The sequence below is a fragment of the Phalaenopsis equestris genome, unplaced genomic scaffold (genome assembly GCF_001263595.1).
Source record: "Phalaenopsis equestris unplaced genomic scaffold, ASM126359v1 Scaffold000781, whole genome shotgun sequence".
In the NCBI taxonomy this organism is placed as follows: Eukaryota; Viridiplantae; Streptophyta; class Magnoliopsida; order Asparagales; family Orchidaceae; genus Phalaenopsis; species Phalaenopsis equestris.
Genome location: NW_018165221.1, coordinates 315,229 through 328,164, shown reverse-complemented (window position 1 = coordinate 328,164; position 12,936 = coordinate 315,229). Strand labels below are relative to the sequence as shown.

The window sequence follows — 12,936 nt, the reverse complement described above, 5'->3', positions numbered from 1 at the left end:
ATTCACTTTATCCATTCTCTATAATTTCTTGACAAGGAGAAGAATGCTTTCTTATATATTGAATATCACATTAAAAACTTCATTAGTATATTTTGTTATTTAATAGTTATTAAAATTACATATTTATTTCAATTTCCTATTAGTGACATATAAGCAAATTAAATTTCGTTGTTGCGATTAAAGTATTGTTTTTCTAAAATCTTAGTTCGTAGTTCTAATATTACTCCCTATTGGATTGATATCTAGGACTCCATTAGAGTTCTATATTACTTGAGTGATACATATACTTGCGTTGATGTGACTTTATAATTATTAAATATTTATTACATCCATATTTATCGAATCTATAACTCTTATTAAGTTTTGGTACAGTTGCTGAGGAATTAAATCTTTTAGTAGCAGTAATAAATACTTATATTTTTAAGCATATATATAGTCGCGGTCACTCCTCATGGTGCGGACCAGATACAGTATGAGGTAACCTCCTTATCTTTTCCTTTGAGACTTCATGACGGGTGATTGGCAGAATTCTCGAACCCAAACGTGACTTAACTAGTCGACAGCCTGCGGGTCTCAGAGCAGCACCAATAGTAGAATCGATGGTGGTATGTTAGTATCAAATCGATTTCCGAAATGGAATCTAACGGGAATGCGAGCAAGTAAAGTTTCAGTTGGTGTCTGTGCAGATCTGACGTTTAAGTAATACTCTGGCGGAACAACCTTCCTTGACAGTTAGTCTCTGGAATTTTGTACTGACTCGAGTGATAAGAGTGAGCTTCTTCCTCTCCCCACCATGTCCATGAGGTGACGGTAAGGAAGCAACAATCTAACAATCTTTGATACTCTTGTACCCATCAGTGTCCATTAAGGGTTGGAACCTACTCCCTCACAGAAGCGAATAGGTCTCCAGTAGCCTTGGTTCCTCCTGATGAGGAATTTCATCAACAGACACTTCTTCAGAGATATGGGCTTTAGTAGCCTTCCAAATCTTTCAGCTGCAGCTCCTTCTTTGAGTTTGAGTTAACGGTGCAGTCCTCGAACTCGATCCAATTTTAAATACTGACGGTGGAACAACAAATCCTTTAGTTGGGTCTTCGATGATCATAACTTCTTTTCCCTTAGCAGAATGGGAGCAGCAGACTTAGCAAGTGTGGTGGTGGTGGTAGTAGTTTTTACCTTCTTGTAAGAAGGGAAATCATGAAGACAGTTCACATTAAACTCAACAGACGGTTCCTGAGCTTTTGGGGCGGCAACTTTCATTATGATAAAGGGAGCTCTCCCAAGGATGACCTCAAGATCTTCAAACCTAGCTTCAAACTTAATGGTGGGGGCAACATTGCGGGCATCACGCCTCATTGGCAGATTGCAAGAGAAAGTGAGCGTTGGGAATGCCATTACAGCAGCTTCAAAAAGAAAGCCCTGGGTTAATTATTTGGCCAATTCCTTGTAATTCTAGTGCGAGCACTAAAATTAATAAAGGTCAATGTGCAGACTGGGCAAGTCCTTTATTTCAGTTTTTAGTTTTTTAAAATATTTTGGAATTTAGTAAAAGTAATCTTTGAAAATGATAAAAGTTAATCAATTATATATAAAAGGTTTAAAGAGCAAGCGCAGCACGATACAATTCGATTTAATTTGCAAAATAACAAACCAAACTTGAAGAAGAATGTGAAGTTTAGGACTCAGTGCAAGACCGACTTCACAACTCACAATGTTCGGGTGGAACTAGTTCACAGACACACCTATTGGGGGTCTGACCCCACATAGAGATCAAAAGTCTTGATGAAATTTTTAACCTCTCTATTCAAAGGTGATTGAACAAACGATCTTGCAATCCGAAGGAGTTGACCGTACTTCCCCAGGAAATAAATGGTTGAAGCATGTCAACGGAAGAAGGGTAATCTGGTTCATGAGGGACATGAACACATTGCCTATGTATGAAGATAACATTTCCTGATTTAAATGGAGAGGAAAACTAGTCCATAAAGGAGTTGCCAGAAGCTGTCGGTACTAAAAAGTTAAAGAGTTGCACGTTGGAACCTGTCGGTCCCGGAATTAGAATCCCGTCGCCCGCTTCAGAAAGGCATTTTTAATTTACGCACACACACACAGATATATATAATTTTTTAAAAATATGAAATCAATCTGATCCCATATCTTTTATAGTTTAAATGAAAGAGCAGCACACCTCAAGTCATGTATCTATCCCGAAAGGTAAACACAAGAATTGAGGGTGAGACTAGATCAATTAAACTAAGAAATATATGACATCCGTTTGGTCAGCGAAATTTTTTTTTTATTTGTAAAACAACAAGTTCTTCTATTTAATATAAAAAAATTAAATGAGATTTATATTAAGTCGGGTTCGAAAAAGCTTTCTATCAGTGCAAGCCCTTATAGTTAATTACATCTTAGATAATCGAAGTCGCCTAGAAAACTCTTGTTGATAAAAATCAAGGGATATTGTCTTCTAAGAGGTAAAAGGAATACGACTTTTCAAAGATATCGGACAAAGATGTGTGAAATGGGAATGACTTAAATTTGGAACATTCATTGTGAAATCCAAAGGAAGAAGAACTAGGGGATGTCATAGATCCTGAGGAGAACCTCAGTGACTTCTCAAGCTTTAATTTAGAGGGAAATATTTAAGTTTTTCAACTTGCCAATTTTATTAGTTAAGACTTACATTCGTGTAAAACGATCAAACAAAAAATTTGGAAGATGTAAGAATTTAGGTCGTAACGAACAACAACCTCGGAATCCTAAGACAAGTTAGGGCTTATATTGTATAGCAGAGCTATACAAAAGCCTAAAGAGGAGTTGATGATTTATGTCGCACTAGGAGGACAACCTCGAAGTTCTATGGCTTGGTTGTTTAATTCTAAAGAAAGGAAGGTTTAGTTGATGTAGAAATGTTTTGCTGTTGAAGATGGTCGTGCTACCCACAATGCTAGCTTCAAGCTCCTCGTGGTGGCGAGTTTAAGTTTTCTAATGTGTCAAGTCATGATGTCAAATAAAATGTTCCTAAGGGTGGTTATTTAAATATTATGGGGCATATTAAGTTGATTAGAGCAACACCGGTTAGTATCCTATGGTTCCCTCGTTCTGGTACCACTATTTTCTTTCGAATTTACAGTCCAAATGAATTTACTAAACTAAACCTAATGAGTTCAATACTTTCATTTAGACCGTGGGAAGCTTCGTTAGAAACCATAACGTTAGCAACCATAGTTATCTCCTCCAAGGGATTCCTGATCATCCGATAGAGACGTTTTAATTTAGTTACGATTTTTGTTTTGTGATGTTTGTAATTAAATTTTGAGTTGTCTTTATATTTTAAATATTTTGGCGATGAATTTTATCTTGTTTGATTTTAAATTCTTTTTTTGGGTTTTGTGGCTATCCTAATAGTTTTGGTTTAACATGCAAGGTGACATCGTTGTTCAACATGCATGTTTGAAGCAAGAAGTACATAAAGGTAAATGTAATAATTTAAAAGTGCACGTGTCAATTCTTCTCGTTCATCCACCTGAAAGGTTAGCTTTGAAAATGTATATAATTTTGCAAAGAATTTAAATGGCAGAAGTAGATGAAGGTATAGTTATCCAACCCCAAAGTATGATTCTATTGGGCCTCCAAAGTTCTTAGTGGATAATTTTTAGAACAAAATAAAGCAAGTTCAATTTGCCTTTCAAAATATCCAAAAGATTCCAAAGTGTTCGGGGGAATGACTCTGAACTACTTCGAGGATCTCTTAAATTATTTTGAGTTTGTTTAGAACTTATCATATTGTTCTATTAATCATTCAAGGTTAGAGAGTGTGATCACCCTGTTGCCCAGTGAAGCTTGCAATTCAATTATCCCAAGGATAAGAGGATTTAGTCAATTTGATATTTTACTTAAAGGTAAAGATGTTGATCACAAATGGGCTTGAAGTGTTTAAAGATGTTGATCTCCAATCATATTATCTTCTAAATCCAATCAATTGAGTTTAGACATCGAGCCTAGGTCACCACCAAGCCCTTAGCAATCATAAACCAAGAAGCCCTTAGCAATCATAAAAGGGGAAAAAGGTGGTGGTTAAAATTTTGGTTTTAAGTGACATATATTCTTATTGAAAGATCAAATCATCCTCAATTTTAGGCCTAAGATAAGTAAATAATCATCTTCCTAGCTTAAGCCCATCACTTAAGAATCATTTCAGTCTTAATTGACTTTCAAGTTATGATGATTAAGGAAACCATGATTTTGTCGATATTGTGAAAAGGGTGGTAAGTGAGTTTCTACCTTTTAATCCCATTATGTTTCAATCATCCACACATAGTTATTAAGATCTAAATTACTCATTTTTCTCTTTGATTAATCCTAAATTTTGATTAAGGCACCAAAATCTAATATTATCGCTTTGCGCTTTTCATCTTATAATTCTTCAAGCAAAATTCAAATGGTCTTTAAAATCTTTGAGTATCCCATCCATGGATTAATTAAAATATCAGGGAGGAAAGTGTAATTTTTCAAAATTTGATTTATATTAAAATAATTATTTTAACCTAAAAAATAGAATTTTTTTCAATGTTAATTTATTTAATCAGACAAAATGAAGTTTTAATTTATGGGAAAAATTATTGGAGATTTTCCTAGGTCAGAAAAACACTTAAACAAAATTTTATGATTCTTTGAATAATATTGTAATTATTATAATTATTTAAAGGTCATTTTTAATGATTATTTAAATGCAAAAATATGTTTTAATCTTCAAAAATCATTTTTAAATTTTTATTAAACCCTCATAAGTCTAAGAAACTCAGAGGAACAAATTTTTATATTTTTATGATTTATTTTGAATTTATTGTAATTATTTTATTGGAAAATAAGAAAAATGCATTTTAGGCCTTTAGAATTTTTTTTTTTAATTTAAAAAAATCAAGAAAAATATTTTAAGGTGTCCCAAGTAATCAGGGAACAATTGCACACATTTTGAACTGCCTTTTGTATTTTTGAAAATTTTGATTATTTTAATTATTTTTAATTCAAAATATACTTAAAAAAATAAAATATTTTCGCAAAAATAGATTCTATTTTTATTAAATGCCCCTAATCACAAGGAACTCAGAAAAATATTTTTCATAAATTTTCTAAGTTTATTTAATTTAATATAATTTATTTTGTGTAAAAATATTATTTTAACTTACAAAATTCACTTTAATGGCCAAATCAACTTAAATAAATTTGAAATTTTTATAGTAAGTTGAAATGCTTTTTATGAACAATGTGAAATTGATTTTGTCAAAATTTATTTTACATTTAATTTAAATACATTAATATAAAGTAAAAATTTTTAATTAATAACAGAAATATACAAAATTTTTCAAATCATCACAATATTTTTCCTAAGCTCCTCTAACCATAAGAAACCTAAAAAAATTGATCCCATATTTTTCTTAGGAAAATTTTAATTTATATACTTAAATAAAGACCGAATAGCCATTTATGCTTAAAAATTAGGGTTAGAAGCATAGATGTGTTCTCTGACCTTGGAAAAATTAAAGGAGGTGCTCTCTATCATGAAGAATCAACTCTAAAAACTTCAAGCCATGGTGATTAGTATTTAATCATAATGAATTAAAATACCTCATAGAGTATTTAATTAATTAAAAATTATATACTTGACAAATAATTTTTATTTTTAGTCCACATTATTCTCGTCTGTTAACTAAGCAAGTGGGTATTTTTATTTTTATTTTTATGATTTTTCTAGAGAAATATATGGATTTTTGAAGTTTAGGTATTAAAATAAATTCAGAAAGTCCATATTTTTCTAATTATCAATGCGGCACCACCTCATCCTACGATGGCTTCGAGCTCACACGCGGCGCTCTACCATTCGACATAACCATCCACCTCAGCTGCCACGCAGCCCGCATTTTCGCTCCATATGTTTGTCCAACGCGATCTCAACCGTCCATGGAATAAACATGCGATCGAATGACATCCGTTCATCGTCCCCAAATGACCTAACTTGTAAGCCGTTCACACTAAGCCCTAAGATCTTCATTTAGACTCAACCAAATCGCATGGGGTTTGTTTCTAAACCTTCATCTACTTAAGAAGAACCATCTATGTGGTTAATCATACGGTTTAACAAGCATGAAATCAAGTCATTACTCATGGAGAATCAAAACATGCTCATGCTCGTGTTAGGGTTAGAGGTCAATACCTTTGTCTGAGAGGGGCAACCTCAATCAGATGGTTGTGGTAGCTTCAATTGGGTCCAAAAAAAAGTCTCAAGCCCTGATGATTTGTCTAGGTATGTTTTGACCAAGCTCAATTTTAGGTGTTGATCAAAATCTATACTAGAGGGTGTTTGAGAGGGGGCTTTGTGGGGAATCAACTCGTCTCATTGTAGGCATGGTGTGTGCACATTTAATTGGAGTTTGGTGGACTGTGGAAGTTTGGGGAGATCTGTCCTAGTTTTAAAGTGAATTATGAACTCAAAATTGAGCTCTTACATTGGGAACCATGAGGGAGAATGGTTGCAATGGGCTTACGAGTTCTTGGAGAGTGTCTAAGAGCAATTGGGCAGAGTTTCCCCAAGGAAATTCGAGCTCTCTCTCTCTATTTTGGCCATTGGGGGGTAGTTTGAATAAAAATGGCTTGGGGAGGCTATCAAGGCCAATTAGTGGATGCTAAATGATGCTTATGTGGTGGGCTTCAAAGTGTTAAAGCCAATTGGAAATGACCAGCTAAGGTGGGTGCAATTGGGTTTGGGTTTAAGCGTGGGAGCTCTCGATTTTGGCTCCTTTGGCTACTAGGGCAGCTGGACATGGCAGGGGAGGTGCTCAGGTGGCTTAGGAATCTCAGGGGAATCTGTTACAACAATTAATTTGGGTTGGTGATGAGTTTTGTCAAAGATCTCTTTGGCTTAAGCAATTTAGGAAACAAATCCCTTGATTTTGGGAACCTTTGGTCCTTGGCTCAGCTAGGGTGGGCTAAGTGGGTTAGCCTAGCCACCAGGGTCCATCTAGTGGTTGGGTGTCATTAATTCTGTTATTTTGGCATGGCTAAGTCAATGTTGGTGCATGGGTTCAATTTGGGTCAAATTGGCTTGAAGTTGGGTTTGGGTTAGACTAACCATGAAATTGAGCCCAATTAATTGGTAAATTTGGTTTGGATGATTGTCACAAAGAGTTTAGAAAGGTTTTTAATTGATTTTGAATTGATTTAGAGGTTCAATTTGGAGGATTTCGGGCGTGTGGTCAATTTAGGGGCGTTGGGTTAGACTTGGGCTTAGGTTGGGCTAGAGTTGGGTTAAGTTCAAATTGATGATTGAAAATGATATAGGAGAATATCATGAATATTTCTCAACATCAATTGGGTGCCAATTTTGGGGTTAGGCCATTCAATTTGGTGGGATTTGATCACATGGCTAAATTGGGGCTATTTTGGGGATTTTAGATTTGGGTTGTAATTGAGTGAAATTTAAGCTAGAGAAAGGCCAATTGAGGGCTCAATTTGATTAGTAGGAAAGTTATGAAGAGTTTGGGATCCAAATTGAGGTAATTGAGAGAGCTATGGGGTTCAATTGGGTGAGATTGGGTCATATGGTCAAAATTGTGGGTTTTGGTTTGGATCAAAATTGAGCTAAAAGAATGGAATAAATTAAGCTTGAATTTGGTTTTAAATGATCATAGGCCTGATGAATTTGAGTTTGGAATTGAACTTTGAGGAGATTGGGATCAAATTGACGGACATTTGGGGTAAATTTGGGGAAATTGGGACCTTTAAAGGCAGTTTGGGGGTCCTTTTTTAGTCATCTAGGAATAGTCAAAAGGAAAGTTTGAGGGGTCAATTGAACCTCTCCCATATTGACCTCACCTACTAAGTGATAGAGGTTATGACTAATATGAGGAACTTCAAGTTGAGAAAAGAAAAGTTTAGAGTTTCTAATGGTGTGGGTTCCTTTTTTAGTCATCTAGGAATAGTCAACAGGAAAGTCCTATGGCTAGACCCTAGGCTACTAAAGAGGAAAAACTAAACCTCAACCAAAAGTGAGGTCAACAAAGATATAATTATAGAATTCTTCTCCTCAAATAGAAAGATGAGACTACACAACCCACTTAAAATTTATATCTTATGAATATAACAAAGCTTGAAATAGTAGAATGATAATGATGTTGGTTGAACAATATTAATTAGGTGATTATGATCATATAAGGATAGTCAAATAAGGAAATTTAAATCTAACTAAATGAAATGGGAAGGTTGGGCGGTGATGTTCATACTATAAAGGCTAGACGATGATAATTTGATGACAGTGGAGGTCCATAGTGATTGTAGGCATCTAAAATTAATGTTTTGTTGAAATTATAAGGGGAAGGGAGGGGGAGGGAAATTCAACTATCATTTAAAATTTTCATTGAGTATTCCTAATTTTTATTAACAACCAATCTGTCAGATTGCACACTTACCTAGTCTAAATGTAATTAGATTATCCCATCATTAGACAAGTCTAATTGAACTATATGGGCTGAAAAAACTTAGGATTACACACAATTGTTTATGTAATAGTACTAGTGTCTTTGCAGTTTGTGATGACATATTTAAGTAATGGGTGAAAGACACAATCTTGAAACCCTTGATATCGTGAGCATATTGGAGTTGACATATAAAACATTTGATTGACCATATTGCTTAAAATATAAATTGAAGAATAAGACATATTCGAATATTATAAGAAAATTGTAATGATTAAGGACGAGTATGATTATCCATCATTTTGAGAGTATACCAATGCTATTAAAAAGTTGTGAATTAAACAAATAAGTCAGTCATAATAATTTGTGAGATTTACAAATAAAGCACTCAAAGTTTCATGTCAAAGTTTAACGTTATACATATGTCACACATAAACTTAAAATTCTGCTCCCTTAACACCTAAAATTTCTAACTAAAACCAAAAAAAATACTCGCATTCAAAATTCTGTTATCCTTCGTCCAACTCTCTATCTCCACCTGCAACTTCGCCATGTAGTTGTTGTTTGTTCGGTCTATTTGTAACCTAATGCGGATTTCATCTTTGTAGAGCTGTTATTATTGAAGTATTCTTATTTGTTTGAGTGGTTTTAGAAAAATGATATTTTCGATGTTGGGTTGATTTTAATCAGATTTACTATTCTTTATTTATATTTGGATATTTGATTTTTGGAATGAAGAGGTGAGACCGAGGGATCCGAGACAGTACATCTTGCTCCCACATCTTTCTCAACTTCTCTCCCACCCCAATACTTGTCGTAGGCAAAGGCATCGACATCCCGACAGAAATTGGCTAATGTTAACAAACTAGTTGCTATGAATGCAATGTTTAGGTGTAAAATAAGTAAAACATAAGAATTTGAATGCTATGCCTATAAATCCTCTATTAATTTTGAGAATGTCAAAATTGGTACATCGGAATGGGCAAATATCAAATTGCCCTCCCAAACAAGTAAAAAAATTTGAATTTGAGTGAGTGTGTGTGTGTGCCCCCCCCATATAAGGACATCAATGTTGTCTTTATAGCTGTTTGGGGTCATAGTTACATAATTTTGTAGAAAATATCACACGGTCGATCGCTCAATTGCCCCTTGGTCCCTATCTAGGCTCACCCATATTTACAAAGATGATCCGGCCAAGTTAAATAGATAGAGACGTCAATGATGTCTTTATCACTATGTGAGGGTTATAGTTATATAGTTTTGGAGGAAAAAACGCGTCGTCGATCGCTCAGCATGGTGCGATCCATACTCTCGTCCACATGTCAAGTTAATTGGCTGTAATAGTTTCTCATAGTATTGAATGGAGAAAGAACAACGGTGTTAGCCATAGTTTATACTTGATTTTTTTAAATATACCATTATTACAAACATTTTTAAAAATAAAATACACTTTTTGGTGCATAGACATAATGTTTTAAGTGTTAGATATATAATATATAGCAATTATGTGGCGTGTAACTCCTCCTTTTTTTTTTCTAGATATATTAAAATGAATTTAATTCACATAGCTTTAAACTTCCTTGAGTTGTTACTTTAAACCATATTATTTGGATTGTAAATTTATTTAAATCAATAGTCCTGCAGTCATTAAAATGACACGTACGATCTCAAAATTTAACCATTTCGAGATCTAAAATATTACATAAAAATTCATGTGTGATCAATAAACTTTAGGAGCATATTTTATTTATCCTTTATAAAAAATATTATCGCGCCACAAATAATTGTGACTCCGTGGCCCAATGGATAAGGCGCTGGTCTACGGAACCAGAGATTCTGGGTTCGATCCCCAGCGGAGTCGTTTCGGAACATTTTTATCCAGTTTTATTTTGCGATGCTCGTGGCCGATAAAATAAGGAGTACGTAGCCGCCCAACTGATCTAAAATATAAAATATATATTTAAAATCCATTAATTTTTCCAACAGCAATCGGTATCTTTTTTATCAGGGATTCCCCTCAAAATGAAGGCTGTTTTTTTGGGAAAAATTTGTCATGTAAGACGTACGCAGTGCTGCGTATATTTTGGAGGTTATATAAAAGATATGTGGGAGTTATGTTCTTGTTATACTCATTTATAATCTTCATGTAATTTTCTGTAACATACTTATAATAGCTACCTGTAGAAACTTATTTGTAGGTTACAGATCGGTTACGAAAGGTTACATGAAGATTACAAGAGAGTATAATATAATATAATCTCCAAAACATACATAGCGTTGTGTATGTCTCAGGTACATAAATTTTTTTCCTTTTTTTTTTGGCGCAAATTTCAGTTCTAAATGCATTAGATCCTCAAAATTACAGTGCGATAAATTAAATATAACGCATACAATGCAAATACAACTGAAAATCTGAAAAATAAATTCTAAATTATTTATCAAATAAAAAAAGCGTCGTCCACTGTTCAGCCTTACTTTATTCTGTTCTTGATTAAAAAAATCTGTTAAAATTGTATTTTATAAACACCGTTTTAATAAATTTGAGAGTGCTGGATTGGCAAAACAAAAAAAAAAGGTTGTTTTAAAACTGTTTCTAAAAGAGCATACTAACCAAACAACTTATCAAATGAAGGAATGACTTTACCAAACAGAAAATAGTTAGAAAGCTTCCTCAAATGAGCCTTTAATTGCGGAATGAATTATTTTTTCTTTATCGTGTCTTATTGAGGGTCGTCTAGAACATTCACTCCTTTGAATGATTTGATAACCCATTGTAACAAACCGACCACTAGATCTACTAGTATGTACATCAAGAATGTGTCTACATGAATCTCGAGGAGAAATGATTGGAAACATAAAGAACATGAAGTATTAGTGCAAACAACCGATCGGTTTCCAAGGACGACTGAATGAAAATAATGACCTACCCAACAATTACCACACAACCGCATCAACACCTACTTCCCGGTAGCTTCTAGCATGAAAGTCAATAGTTACCATGGATGAAGTACTTCAGTACAGACACATAAAACGAATGTAGGCTACTTGTAGATTAAGGTGATTCACCCTCAATCCGATAAAATAATCTCACCCAAGGGTGTTGTGTCTTCACCTTCATTTTCTATAGAATGGGTGATCAAAGATTATTAAAACCGACCAAAGGATGCTAGGGCGACAAAATTAATCATGGCCAACCGAGCGAACGCTAAGCCACCGAATTGGGCAGTTACGACTGTGAGGCAGAGTTTATGATGATTACAAAAATGTAGCGGTGTCAACGATGGTTAGAGGGTCAGAATAAATGCTATTTAGTTACAAATGTGTAAATTTCATGACTCATGAATTATAGTAATGTTCCCCTTTTTAAATGGGGATAGTCATGCAACTTAGGAGATCCTACCCTATGAATTTTAAAAAAGAGGATTATTCTCAAAGGAGGGAACTTCGAACAGAAATCTCATTAAAAATACAAAGTGCTCAAATCTCCTTACTTTTCTTTTTCATCCAACTAAGCTCTATTTCATAGGCATGATCCATGGAACAATTTAGGATCCAACATCCTAAAAGGTGCGGTGAGTGTGGAATCATTCATTCTCAAAGGTGAGGAGCACATCAGGGTGAAGGAACCCATCAATGAGAAACCTCCAATGTGGATTTTGTTCGAGAATTTATACAACAACAAGTACAAGCGCTCCATAATCTGATGATCGGGTAAATTACGGAGCTGGCCCAAAGGGTGCTTAAGGGAAGGGCATAACCTCTCTCGCAACACAAGCCCAGTAGACAAGCGAATGAAAGAGTCCCACTACCAGGAAAATATCAAATCCACGCGAAGGGATGAACCATAGAGGATATGGTATATACTCGTATGCCTCAGAGTAGGGTCGACCTCGATGCACCATAGCCTCTCTTTGCTGAGCTGCTATGGTGGCCTTAACTTTCAGATCTACCAGAGATTGTAAATGCAAGTCAGAAGGTTCATGCTCATGTTAAAAAACATCAGAGGAAGTGGCATGTACAAGCATCGTAGGTTCAGGTGGCACAAGGCACATGACCAAATGTGTCTCTACCTATGTTGGCGGTGAGACGACATCGGACCCAGCCCAGTCGCTCTGTAACGCAGTGATCTGAGCAGTGAGGATGGCTATCTGTCTTTGTTGAATGACAATAAACTCCTCAGGAGTAGGGGCCATTGATCGATCATGGGTACAACTTGAGAATATGTGGACTCATGATGGTCAACCACATCAAAATCAAGTGGTAGGTCATCAGAAGAGGATCTCTAACCACAAGTGGTCACTACCAAGATATGGTCAGTAGCCATCTCAAAATCATGGAACTCCTCATTGTTGACCTCAATTTTGTGAAGAACTTCTCTCTCTCTATATAGAAACCTAGGGTTTAGCCTTAGGGATTTCTATTGACCTTCTTAGATGACTAGAGATGGAACTCACCCATATAG

General features: G+C 34.9%; 1 non-coding gene across 1 annotated transcript; it reads left to right on the top strand.

Annotated features, from left to right (window-relative positions):
* The first annotated feature begins 10,262 nt into the window (after window positions 1–10,262).
* On the top strand, window positions 10,263–10,335 carry TRNAR-ACG. The gene has a single exon. It is a non-coding gene; the product is annotated as a tRNA-Arg (tRNA).
* Window positions 10,336–12,936: the final 2,601 nt, after the last annotated feature.